This window comes from Nicotiana tabacum, chromosome 17, assembly GCF_000715075.1.
Source record: "Nicotiana tabacum cultivar K326 chromosome 17, ASM71507v2, whole genome shotgun sequence".
In the NCBI taxonomy this organism is placed as follows: domain Eukaryota; kingdom Viridiplantae; phylum Streptophyta; class Magnoliopsida; order Solanales; family Solanaceae; genus Nicotiana; species Nicotiana tabacum.
Genome location: NC_134096.1, coordinates 67,868,192 through 67,882,011, shown reverse-complemented (window position 1 = coordinate 67,882,011; position 13,820 = coordinate 67,868,192).

Sequence of the window (13,820 nt, the reverse complement as noted above, 5' to 3'; positions counted from 1 at the left end):
AAACGCTTCCGGGTCATCCAAAACCCGATCCAGACATACTCTAAGTCCAAAAATTATCATACGAACCTGTTGAAACCTTCAAATCCTGATTCCGAGGTCGTTTACTCAAAAATCACACTTTAGTTAATTCTTCCAACTTAAAGCTTCCGAAATGAGTTTTTTTCTTTCCAAATCAACTTTGAACTTCCCGAAATTCAATTCCGACCCCCGCGTACAAGTCATAATACCTTAAGTGAAGCTGCTCATGGCCTCAAACTGCCAAACGACACGCAAGAGCTCAAAATGACCGATCGGGTAGTTACACGAGGACATGGCTCTTGATAGGAAATTGTGGAGGTCGGGTATTAGGGTTGTAGGTTAGGAGGTAGTTGAGTCTCCCTTACTTTCGTACCTTTGTGAGGCTAGTCTTGTAGGATTTTTGTCGATGTCATCTAGTGGCAATGTTGTGTCGTACTACTCCTTTGTTTACTATAGTGTCGGGTCTATGTACTGTCTATCGTGTTTGCTTTGCATCTACTTTCTCATTTTCATGATGTTAATTTTTCTATGGCTTCTATTGGTGATACTGATATTGTCTCTTTTCGTCTTCTTGAGCCGAGGGTATTTCAGAAACATTCTCTCTACTTCCTCGGGGTAGGGGTAAGGTTTGCGTACACACTACCCTCCCCAAATCCCACTAGTGGGATTTCACTGGGACGTTGTTGTTGTTGTAGTTATTTTGATCTAATTTTGCCTGGATTTGTTTGAAATATTAATTGAAGGTTATAGCTAAACAATAAGTGAATTTTGGTGGAAATTTTGCAGTAAAATTTTAAATTGGGTTAAAGTTGGGTTGAACTGGCGAAGAAGAATTTGTAGTGTATACCAAAATGATATACTATATACCATTGTGGTATATAGTTCATTCCAACGGTATACTATATAATGTAACGGTGTACTATTACAATTTGGTCCTTTTTGCTTATTTTTTTAAAAAAAATTATTGAGTTCTTTTTCAACTTTTCAAAGGAGTTCTAATGTTTTTAAAAAAATTTCTTCAAAATATTTAGTTTGAAATATTTGATATAAGGTTGTAGCTACAATTTGAGTTAATTTGGTGGAAATTTGGAGTAGATTTTTAAAATTTAGGTTGAAATTGAGTTGAACTAGCGAAGAAAACTAATTTGTATTATATACTAAAATAACATACTATATACTATTTTGGTATATAATATTAAATTCAATAGTGTATAATTTATTGCGTTGAATTGGTGAAGAAGAATTTGTAATGTATATCAAAATGATATGCTAAATATTTTAACAAAGTAAGATTGACATATTATTCATATAACAAAAAAAACCCAAAGAATCTGACAAAAACGGACCAATCCAAACCGATATAAACTGTTTGGTTCGTTTTTTACTAAAATCAAACCAACCCGGTCCATGTACACCCATACTCCCAATTGTGCATACCATAATTTCAAAAAGATGTCCTAATTTTTATCCTATTGTTGTCTACATTTTCAAATATAAAACATTTTCACTTGCTAGTTGTATCTTAGAGTAGATTTTTAAATTTTGGGCTGAACTAGCAAAGAAGACAGATTTGTACTGTATACCAAAATGGTATATTGTATAATGTATTGGTATACAATAATTAATTCAAGAGTATATAATTAACTACAATAGTATACTACTAATTTTTTTGAAGGAATGAATTAATTCTCTATATACAAAAATAACATATTATATACCATTTTGGTTAATTTAATAGTATATAATTTATTGTGTTGAACTGGCGAAGAAGAATTTGTACGGTATACCAAAATAATTTACTATATACCATTTTGGTATACAACTCATTCCAATGATATACTATTATAGTATATTATATAATGTAACGGTATACTCTTACAATTAGGTCCTTTTAGAGTTTTTTGAAATTTTTATTGACAACTGATATTATTTCAGTTTAATAAATTAAACTATTTGCGTACAATTGTATACCCTGTTGGTATAGCTATATACTATACTGGTATCATATGTAAGTTGGAATATTTTTTGATTGTATTAACTACATTTAATTGGTACACTATTTGATTTTTCTTTAGTAATAGTATAATAGTACAATTTCTTGATTTTTTTTAATTTTCTTTTATGCATATATATATATTATGTAATCATTTTGATTTTTTCTTTATGCGTTTGTTTATATAATAGTATTATAGTACAATATCTTAAAATACATTATTATATTAATATGGGTACACTATTTTTTGATTTTTTTTCTCTCTTTATGCATGTGTATTATGTAATAGTAGTATAGTCATATGCTGCCTGGAATTAATTAGTAGAATTGTATACCATATTGGTATAATTATATGTCATATTGGTATCATATGGTAGTTGGAATATTTTTTGGTTGTTTTAGCTGCATTTTGAAGTGAATTATATTCTGAAATGATTTATATGATCATGTTTTGCTGTGTTGGATTTTCTTATACCTATGGACATAGATTTTATGTATTATGTAATAGTTTTTATATTTATATGCAGTTGTTGGAACGACTCCGTACAACTATATACCTTATTAGTATAGCTATATACAATATTGGTATCATATGTTAGTTAAAATCATTTTTTAGTTGTATTAGCTGCATTTAATTGGTACACTATTTGATTTTCTTTTAATAATAGTAACATAGTACAATATCTTGAAATACTTTACTCCATTATATTAATATGTGGTACACTATTTTTTTTTTCTCTTTATGCATGTGTGTTATGTAATAGTAGTATAGTCATATAGTTGCAGGAAATTAACCAGTGAAACTGTATACCATGTTGGTATAGTTATATGCCATATTGGTATCATATGGTAGTTTGAACATTTTTTTGGTTGTTTTAGCTGCATTTTTAAGTGAATTCTATTCTGAAATTATTTATATGAACATGATTTGTAGTGCTGAATTTTGTTTGTGCCGATGGACATAGATTATGTATATTATGTAATAGTTTTTATAGTTATAGACAATTATTAGGATGACCCATACAACTATATACCATGTTAGTATACGGAATGAGTAAGTTGCTTTGCGAATATTTAGCTTGCAATGCGAGCATGTAATTTTCTCATACTTTTATTGCATCCTTTAATGTTTTGGTAAAGTACTATAGTCGCAGATAATTGTAGAGATATTCTAGAGCAATCATATACTTTGTTAGTATACATGTATACCATATTGGTATCATATGGTACTAGGAGTCTTTTTTCCTACTTATATTTTTATTATATTTTTTTATATTTTATTATCATATCTATTCTAACTAGTATATATGGAGATTTGGTGGCCGTAGATTATGTTTTCTTTCTCCATAATTGTCACGACCCCAAATTTCCTCCGTAGGATGTCGTGATGGCATCTAGTTTTTAAGACTTGGTAAACCTATCAATGCGGAATAATAATAAATATATGAAATAAATAAACTACAATTCAAACAATTTCAACTCCCAAAACCCGGTAGAAATAAGTCACAAGTTACTAAGAATTTATTCTCAATGTCTCTATATATCAAGGTCTAAAGAAAATTAAGGAAGCAACATAAAAATGATAGAAATGGACTCCGGAGTATGCGGACGCTGACAGATATACCTCGAAGTCTCCATGCGCAGGTAACTCACTGACGTCTAGGCTGGTAAAATGTACCTGGATCTGCACAAAAAAGATGTGCAGAAGCGTAGTATGAGTACACCACATCGGTACCCAGTAAGTGCCAAGCCTAACCTCGGTAGAGTAGTGACGAAGTCAGGTGAGGCCCTACTGGAATATAATAATGGCATGGTAAAATATTTAACAATATAGTAAAAAAAAAATGACATTGGAAATGAATCAAGTAGTGTGTCACCATTTAATTAAGCAAAATAATGGCAAATAATATCTCATGGAAACAAAATTGAATTTTCTTTCAACTTCAAGAAAATCACAACAAATAATCAAGGCAACTGCGGCCATAAATCAATATCAAAGAGGGTACTCTCGAGGTACCGCCTCGTAGTCCCAAATCATAAATAAATTCACAATATCTCATTTCCTTATCTCACTGCGGGAACCTTCATAATTTATTTTAAAGAAAATATTTTTCCCGAAATAGCATCCCGCATTTTAGCCATCCTTATCAAATTGTATGACTTCTAGTAGTTCCCCCTACTAGACACGCGTATCAAGCCACCCTTATCTCACCGCATGCATTTCAATACCCAGACCTTATACCACCGCATGCGTATCAATATCACAATATATCACAATTTGCACCACAAGTGCCCAAATATTTCAAATTGCCAAAGTAAATCAACAACAATATTTTTCCACAATAAAGAGCTCACGGCTCATGCCAACATAAATCATCAATAATATTTTTCCACAATAAAGAGCCCACGGCTCATGCCAACATAAATCATCAATAATATTTTTTCATAATAAAGAGCTCATGGCTCCATCACAATAAGTACAAAAATCTTACAAAAATATTCAAAAATAAATAATTTAGCAAAATAATATTTCAAAATCTTTAATACGTTGCTCCAATACCAAATTTAAAAATGTCAAATACTTCATATTAATAATATTTAATTTAAAGAAAATCAATTTCAAATAATGCACAGAATAAAAGAAAACAAGTTTCAACTAAACAGGTAAAACAATTAGCAGGAAAATATCAAAAAACATTAAGGTATATATCTCATATCAATGATGAAAAATATAACAAGATAAAATAATTTAATAAATGCGCAACAATGATCTACACACTTTAAAAATACAATCTTTCACATTTAGCCCATGTACACACTCGTCATATTATGTACACGACTTTCAACACATTTCAATAATCACATTAATATCAATTCTAGAAGAAATTTCCCCCACACAAGGTTAGACAAGTCACTTACCTCGACTTGCTCCAATTTAACCAAGTAGTATGCTTTTTCCTCGATTTTTCGATTCTGATCAACTCGTATATAGTCATAATTAATTCGATACAGTCAACAAAAATTATAGAATCAATTATATAAGAAAATACTATATTTTTCAATAAAATTCAAAATTAACTCAAAAATGGCCCGTGGGGACCATGTCTCAGAATCCGGCGAAAGTTACGAAATATGAACGCACATTCAACTACGAGTCCAACCATACTATTTTTACAAAAATCCGATATCAACTTGACCTCCAAATCTCAAATTTTCATTTTGAAATCCCTAGGCCCAAATTCTCTAATTTCACCTCAAAAATATGTAATTTATTCGAAATATTCAATGATAATCCAATATAATTGACTAACAATAATCACATGTGACTTACCTCAAGTTTTCCCATGAATTCTCTCTGAAAAATCGCCCAAAACCGTGTTGAAATGTCCAAATGACAAAAATATCGGAACCCCTCTGTTTTTGTAATCTGGTCAGTGATTTCGCACTTGCGGACAAAATTCTCGCACCTGTAGTCCCGCATCTGCGGTGAAATACTGCATCTGCGTAAATTGCTCAGCCCAGCTACCTTCGCTTCTGCGAGCTTTGGACCGCATCTGCGGCTCCAACTGGGCAGCCCTTCGTCCGCTTCTGCGAGCCACAACTCGCTTGTGCGAGTCCGCACCTGCGGTCAATCCCTCCGCATGTGCGATGACACCAGAAGCTGCAAATTTCAGAATTTGCCTAAGTCCAAAAATTGATCCGATTTCGATCCGGATCACACTCGGGGTACTCAGGACCCCGTACGAAAATACCAATAAGTCTTAAATCATCATACAAACTTTGTCGAGTCTTCAAATCACATCCAACAATAATAAAACATGAATCACATATAGATTCAAGCCTAATAAGTCTTGAGAATTTCCAACTTCTACGTTCGATGTCGAAACCTATCAAATCAAGTCCGATTGACCTCAAATTTTGTACACAAGTCATAAATGACATAACGGAGCTGTTAAAATTTTCAGAATTGGATTCTGACCCCGATATCAAAAAGTCAACTCCTCGGTCAAACTTCCAAACTTAAATTCCTATTTTAGCCATTTCAAGCCTAATTTCACTACGGATTTTCAAATAAAATTCCGATCACGCTCCTAAGTCCAAAATCACCATATGGAACTGTTGGAATCATCAAAATTCTATTCCGGGGTCGTTTGCACATAATTCAACATCCGGTCACTATTTGAATTTAAACTTTTAATTTTCCTTCAAAATTTCATATCTCAAGCTAGGGACCTCGGAATTTAATTTCGGGCATATGCCCAAGTCCCAAATCACGATACGGACCTACTAAATCTGTTAAAATACTGATTTGAGTCCATTTGCTAAAAATGTTGTGTCAACTCAGTTGAGTTTTAAAGTTCTAATTCACATTTTAATTCATTTTTTTCGCATAAAAACTTTCCGAAAAATTTTACGGATTGCGCACGTAAGTCGAGTAATGACAAATAGTGCATTTTGAGGTCTTAAAACACAGGATTAATTATTAAATTTAAAGATGACATTTTGGGTCATTACATTCTCCAACTCTAAAACAAACGTTCGTCCTCGAACGGAGTTAGAAGAAATACCTGAGCTGGTGAATAAGTGTGGATAACAGTTGCGCATATCATGCTCGGTCTCCCAAGTCGCCTCTCCGATCAAATGACCCCTCCACTGAACCGTCACGGAAGTAATGTTCTTTGACCTCAACTTTCGAACCTGCCTATCCAAAATAGCCACTAGTTCCTCAACATAAGATAGATCCTTGTCCAACTGAACCAAACTGAAGTCTAACACATGAGACGGATCGCCGTGATATTTCCGAAGCATGGAAACATGGAATATCGGATGAACCGCAGAAAGACTAAGTGGTAGTGCAAGTCTGTAAGCCACCTCTCCAACTCTCTCAAGAATCTCAAAAGGCCCAATATACCTAGGGCTCAAATTGCCCTTCTTCCCGAACCTCATCACACCCTTCATAGGCAAAACTCGGAGTAATACCCGCTCACCAACCATGAATGCAACATCACAAACCTTCCGATCCGCATAACTCTTATGTCTAGATTAGGCTGTACGAAGTCGATCCTGAATCAACTTAACCTTTTCCAAGGCATCCTGAACCAAGTCTGTATCCAATAGTCTAGCCTCGCCCGATTCGAACCAACCCACTGGAGACCGGCACCGCCTACCATACAAGGCCTCATACGGAGCCATCAGAATGCTTGACTGGTTAATGTTGTTGTAAGCAAACTCTGCAAGTGGTAAGAACTGATCCCAAGCACCCCCAAAATCTATCACACACGCACAAAGCATATCCTCCAATATCTGAATAGTGCGTTCAGATTGCCTGTCCGTCTGAGGGTGAACTGCTGTACTCAACTGTACCCGAGTACCCAACTCACGCTGTACTGCCCTCCAAAACCGTGAGGTAAACTGTGTACCCCGGTCAGAGATGATAGATACCGGTACACCGTGAAGTCTGATAATCTTGTGAATATATACCTGAGCCAGCTGCTCTGAAGAGTAAGTAGTAATCACAGGAATGAAATGAGTTGATTTGGTCAGCCTATCTACAATCACCCAAACTGCATCAAACTTCCGCTGAGTCCGTGGGAGCCCAACAACGAAATCCATAGTGATCCGCTCCCATTTCCATTCTGGAATCTCTAACTTCTGAAGTAATCCACCCGGTCGTTGATGCTCATATTTCACCCGTTGACAATTTAGACACCGAGATACATACTCCACTATGTCTTTCTTTATCCGCCTTCACCAATAGTGCTATCTCAAGTCCTGATACATCTTTACAACACCCGAATGAATGGAGTACCGCGAACTGTGAGCCTTCTGGAGAATCAACTCATGCAAGCCATCTACATTGGGTACACATAGGCTGCCCTGCATCCGTAGTACACCGTCATCTCCAATAGTGACTTCCTTGGCATCACCGTGCTGAACTTTATCTGTAAGGACAAGCAAATGAGGGTCATCATACTGACGCTCCCTGATACGATCATAAAGAGAAGACTGATAAACCACATAAGCCAAAACTCAGCCCGGCTCAAAAATATCCAACCTGACAAACTGGTTGGCTAAGGCCTGAACATCCAAGGCTAAAGACCTCTCTACTACCGGTAAATATGCTAAGCTGCCCAAACTTTTCGCCTTACGACTCAAGGCATCGGCCACTATATTGGCTTTCCCAGGATGATAGAGAATGGTGATATCATAATTCTTAAGCAACTTCAACCATCTCTGCTGCCTCAAATTAAGATCCTTCTGTTTAAACAGATGCTGTAGACTCCGGTGATCGGTGTAGACCTCACAATGGACACCGTACAAATAATGCCGTCGAATTTTTAAGGCATGAACAATAACTGCTAACTCCAGGTCATGTAAAGGATAATTCTTCTCATGCACCTTTAACTGTCTGGACGCGTAGGAAATCACTCTACCATCTTGCATCAACACTGCGCCGAGACCAATACGCGACGTGTCATAATACACAGTATAAGACCCTATACCTGTAGGTAATACCAATACTGGGGATGTAGTCAAAGCTGTCTTGAGGTTTTGAAAGCTCTCCTCACATTCCTCGGTCCACCTGAACGGAGCACCCTTCTAGTTGAATTTGCTCATAGATGCAGCAATAGAAGAGAAACCCTTTACAAATCGGTGATAATACCCTGTCAAACCAAGGAAACTCCAGATTTCCGCAACTGAGGATGGTCTGGACCAACTCTGCACTAATTCAATCTTCTTCGAATCTACCTTGATTCCCTCGCACGAAACTATATGACCCAAAAATCCCATTGAATCAAGTCAGAATTCACACTTTGAAAATTTTACATATAACTTCTTTTCTCTCAAAATCTGAAGCACAGTCCTCAGGTGTTGTTCATGATCTTCCCGACTCCGGGAATACACCAGAATGTCGTCAATAAACACAATGATGAAAGAATCAAGATATGGCTGAAATACACTATTCATTAAGTGCATAAATGTTGCTGGGGCGTTGGTCAGCCCAAAAGACATTACAAGGAACTCGTAATGACCGTACCGAGTCTTGAAAGCAGTCTTCGGGATATCTGGCTCCCGAATCATTAACTGATGATAGTCTGAACGCAAGTCGATCTTAGAAAACACTCTAGCACCCTGAAGCTGATCAAATAGGTCATCAAGATGTGGCAATAGATACCTGTTCTTCACTGTAACCTTGTTCAGCTGGCGGTAATCAATACACATTCGCATAGAACCATCTTTCTTCTTTACAAATAAGACATGAGCACCCCAAGGTGATACACTGGGCCGAATAAAGCCCTTATCCAGCAATTCCTGTAACTGTTCTTTCAATTTTTTCAACTCTGCTAGGGCCATATAGTATGGTAGAATAGAAATGGGCTGAGTGCCTGGTAACAAATCAATGCCGAAATCAATATCCCTGTCGGGTGGCATACCTGGAAGATCTGCTGGAAATACATCGAGAAAATCCCGTACTATAGGAACTAACTCCACGGTATGAGTATCAATACTAACATCTCTTACATAGGCCAGATACGCATCACATCCCTTCTCAACCATTCGTTGAGCTTTAAGAAATGAAACAACCCTGCTAGGAACATGATCCGAGGTACCTCTCCACTCTAGCCGCTATAAACCTGGCATAGCCAACGTCACCATTTTGGCGTAACAATCAAGAATAGAATGATAGGGTGACAACCAGTCCATGCCTAAAATAATATCGAAATCCACCATACTGAGCAATAATAAATTGGCCATGGTCTCAAAACCACTGATAACAATTAAACACGACCGATACACACGGTCCACAATAATAGATTCACCCACGGGTGTAGATACATAAATAGAAGAACTCAAGGAATCACATGATACGCCCAAATACAGGGAAAAATAAGATGACACATAAGAATAAGTGGAGCCTGGATCAAATAAGACTGATGCATCTCTATGACAGACCGGAATAATACATGTGATAACAGAATCGGATGCAACGACATCTGTCCTAGCAGGAAGGGCATAATATCTGGCCTGGCCTCCCCCTCTAGGGCGACCTCTACCTGCCCGACCTCCACCTCTAGCTGGTTGTGCAGGTGGAGTGGCAACTGGTGCAGTAATCATGGCTTGAGTGCCCTGTGGAATAGGTGGCGCCTGAGAAATTCGTGGAGGTGCACCCCTCCTAAGTCCGGGGTAATCCCTCATGATATGACGAGTGTCACCATACTCAAAACAAGCCCTCAGAGGACGTGGCTGCTGGGACTGGCTCGGGCCTGATCGACTAGACTGCCCGCTGAAAGCACCCCGTCCAAGAGGTACAGAAGACACTGGCGATGCATAATATGGAACTTGAGGTATGGGAGCAGCCGGAATACCACTGGAAGCTGGAAGTGCTGAATGAATAGGATGGCTCACATAACCTCTCCTGAGTCTGCATACCTTCCAATCTCCTAGCAATTGACACCACGTGTTGGTATGTGATATCCATATCTAGCTCTCGGGCCATACTGTATCTGATACTAGGGTGGAGACCCTCAATAAATCTGTGAACCCGCTCTCGAACACTAGCAACTAAGGCTGGTGCATGCCTAGCCAAATCACTGAATCGGACCACATATTCTGACATGGTCATAGAACCCTGGCGTAGCTGCTCAAAGTCTGCGCGCCATACATCTCTAAGACTCTGAGGAACATACTCCCTTAAGAATATATCTGAAAATTGAGTCCAAGTGAAGCTGCCTCAGCCGGACTATCCAACTCATATGCCCGCCACCATTGGTAGGCTGCTTCTCAAAACTGGAATGACGTGAAAGAAACCCCACTGGAATCCACAATACCCATAGTACGAAGGATACGGTGACATTCCTCCAGAAAACAATGAGCATCCTCTAAAGCTAAACCGCCGAAAGAAGGAGGGTGGTACTTCTTATACCTCTCGAGCCTGAGTTGCTCCCCTCTAAAACTGTTGTCCTAACTGGGACAACTGGCTGCACTGGTATAACCTCTGGGGCATGGTCAACTTGGGCTTGTGGCTCTGGAGTACGGGCGGCGGGAGTCTGCATTCCTTCCCCAGCCTGAGATGTGGCAGGAGCAAGTGGAATTAATCCTGCCTGAGCTAAAGGCCAAACATGCTCAAAAACTGGGCAAGAGTCCTGAAGTGCAGGAGTAGTAACATGCGTCTCAAGTGCCTGCTCTCCAACTGGAGCTACTAGTGGCTCTGGTGCAGCAACTCGTGCAGGTGCTCTGGCTACACCACGTGGTCTTCCTCGTCCTCTAACTCGGCCTTTGCCCCATCCCCAGCCTCTTGCGGCTCCAACATGGGGCAAAGGTGTCTGATCATCAGATCCAGTTGTGCGTGTCCTCACCATCTGTGAGAGAATAGAAAGACAATTGTTTAGAACTTTGAAATCAACAAAGGCGCACGATAAGGAATCAAAGAAGTGAATATTTCCTAATAGTTCCATAGCCTCTCGAAGATAAGTACAGACGTCTCCGTACCGATCCGCAAGACTCTAATAAACCTGCTTGTGACTCATAACACCTATGAACCTAGTACTCTGATATCAACTTGTCACGACCCCAAATTTCCTCCGTAGGATGTAGTTATGACACCTAATTTTTAAGACTAGTTAAGCCTATCAATGCGGAATAATAATAAATATATGAAATAAATAAACTACAATTCAAACAATTTCAACTCCCAAAACCCGGTAGAAATAAGTCACAAGCTTCTAAGAATTTATTCTCAATGTCCTTATATATCAAGGTCTAAATAAAAATAAGGAATCAACATAAAAATGATAAAAGGGAACTCCGGAGTCTGCGGACGCTGACAGATATACCTCGAAGTCTCCGTGCGCAGGTAACTCACTGACGTCTAGGCTGGTAAGATGTACCTGGATCTGCACAAAAAGATGTGCAGAAGCGTAGTATGAGTACACCACAACGGTACCCAATAAGTGCCAAGCCTAACCTCGGTAGAGTAGTGACGAGGTCAGGTGAGGCCCTACTGGAATATAATAATGGCACGGTAAAATGTTTAACAATATAGTAAAATAAAATGACATTGGAAATGAATCAAGTAGTGTGTCACCATTTAATTAAGCAAAATAATGGAAAATAATCTCTCGTGGAAACAAAACAGAATTTCAAATAATATCTCCTGAAAACAAAACTGAATTTCCTTTCAACTTCAAGAAAATCACAACAAATAATCAAGGCAACTGCAGCCATAAATCAATATCAACAAGGGCACTCTCGAGGTACCGCCTCGTAGTCCCAAATCATAAACAAATTCACAATATCTCATTTTCTTATCTCACTGCGGGAGCCTTCACAATTTATTTTAAAGAAAATATTTTTTCTGAAATAGCATCCCGCATTTTAGCCATCCTTATCACACCGCATGACTTCTAGTAGTTCCCCCTACTAGCCACGCGTATCAAGCCACCCTTATCTCACCGCATGCGTTTAAATAATCAGACCTTATACCACCGCATGCGTATCAATATCACAACATATCATAATTTGTACCATAAGTGCCCAAATATTTTAATTTGCCAAAGTAAATCAACAATAATATTTTTCACAATAAAGAGCTCACGGCTCATGCCAACATAAATCATCAATAATATTTTTCCATGATAAACAGCTCACGACTCATGCCAACATAAATCATCAATAAAAATTTTCCACAATAAAGAGCTCACGGCTCCATCACAATGAGTACAAAAATCTTACAAAAATATCCGGAAATAAATAATTTAGCAAAATAATATTTCAAAATCTTTAATACGTTGGTTCAATACCAAATTTAAAAATGTCAAATACTTCATATTAATAATATTTAATTTAAAGAAAATCAATTTCAAATAATGCACAGAATAAAAGAAACCAAGTATCAACTAAACATGTAAAATAATTAGCAGGAAAATGTCAAACAAATTTAAGGTATATATCTCAGATCAATGATGAAAAAATATAACAAGATAAAATAATTTAATAAATGCGCAACAATTATCTACACACTTTAAAAATATAATCTTTCATATTTAGCCCGTATACACACTCGTCACCTCGTGTAAACGACTTCCAACACATTTCAATAATCACATTAATATCAATTTTAGGAAAAATTTTCCCCACACAAGGTTAGACAAGTCACTTACCTCGACTTGCTCTAATTTAACCAAGTAGTATATTTTTTCCTCGATTTTCCGATTCCGATCGACTCGTATCTAGTCATAATTAATTCGATACAATCAACAAAAATTATAGAATCAATTCTATAAAAAATACTATATTTTTTAATAAAATCCGAAATTAACTCAAAAATGGCACGTGGGCCCCACATCTCGTAATCCGGTAAAAGTTACGAAATATGAACGCCCATTCAACTACGAGTCCAACCATATCATTTTTACAAAAATCCGACATCAACTTGGCCTCCAAATCTCAAATTCTCATTTTGAAATCCCTAGACCCAAATCCTCTAATTTCACCTCAAAAACATGTAATCTATTCGAAATATTCAATGATAATCCAATATAATTGATTAACAATGATCACATGTGACTTACATCAAGTTTCCCCGTGAAATACCGCATCTGCGGAAATTGCTCAGCCCAGCTGCCTTCACTTCTACGAGCTTTGGATCGCATTTGCGCCTTCGCAGGTGCGGAAAATTCCATCGCACCTGCGGACCTGCCCGCACCTGCGCCCCTTCCTCTCGCTTCTGCGCAACATGAGTCGTATATGCGGCTCCAACTGGGCAGCCCTTCGTCCGCTTCTGCAAGCCACAACTCTCTTGTGCGAG